Here is a 1,179-nt window from a genome sequence, read left to right as displayed (position 1 = left end):
ACAATTAAAAGAATAAAATACAAATAAAGAAAAGTAAAATTGAAGAAAATATATAATAAAAAATAAAAAAAATAAAAATAAAATACAAAATAATTAAAAACTCAGTGTTACAAATTTCGGCTACCGGATTGAATCCTCTTCAGACGTTAAACATATCGAAAAAAACAGTAGTACAAAATAATTATCACAAATGTTCGCAAATTCATAATATTCACAGTTCGGGTGAGTCTTGATGTAGAACTCGACATTATTCACGTACGATTGATCAGTAAAAAATGTATCATATCTCTTGGAAAAGTTCTAGTTGATAAAAAAGATAAAAAGATTTCTTATGAAAAAGTAAACGCAAATAAAGTAACATACCGGAAGTCTAATAAGAAATAAAAACTCACCAAAAAACATAATTATTCAAACAAGTGTGTCCATATAAGTAACGAATAGTCATTGAAATATATGAAGACAAGTGGAACGCAGACGTGAAAAACGGATTGTGTATCGATTATTGTGCATGCTCGCTGATACGGATCACTACGGACTGAGAGAAGAGACGAACCGTCAGTATCAAAAAGTCAAACTTTATTTATTAGGTGTACAAAAAAGTTCTGAGCTTTAGATTTGATACAACCGAAATAACAATTTAAATTTTATATATCTTCCCGCCCTTTTGGGGTTTTAAAACAGTAACATTTAACCTCCTGAAATGCGATACGGTTTGGCGTTTGATGCACATAACCTCAAAAATCAGTAGTGTTCACGATGGCAATTACAAAAGAGCATATTCGATTTTCCATCCACTTCGCGTTTCATCTGAAGAAAAATGCTGCTGAAGCCACTGAAATGATTTGTGCTGCATATGGAGAGAACGCTGTAAGTCATGCAACATGCAAAAGGTGGTATCAAAAGTTTCGCCAAGGAGATTTCAGTCTTAAAGATGAATCGCGTGCTGGACGCCCTGAAAAGATTGAAACGGACGAATTGCAAGCACTGCTGGATATAAACTCTGCGCAAACTGAAAAGGAGCTTGCAGAACAGCTTGGCGTTACGCAGCAAGCCATTTCCGTACGATTACATACGATGGGAAAGGTTCAGAAGGAAGGCAGATGGGTTCCAAAGCTCAGAACTTTTTTGTACACCTAACGACGGCGTGACACTGCACTCAGTTTACTCTCAAAGTTCCGG

This window comes from Trachymyrmex septentrionalis, unplaced genomic scaffold (assembly GCF_001594115.1).
Source record: "Trachymyrmex septentrionalis isolate Tsep2-gDNA-1 unplaced genomic scaffold, Tsep1.0 scaffold161, whole genome shotgun sequence".
Lineage (NCBI taxonomy): Eukaryota > Metazoa > Arthropoda > Insecta > Hymenoptera > Formicidae > Trachymyrmex > Trachymyrmex septentrionalis.
The sequence above is the reverse complement of the archived record's forward strand: the minus strand, read 5'-3'. Positions refer to the sequence as shown.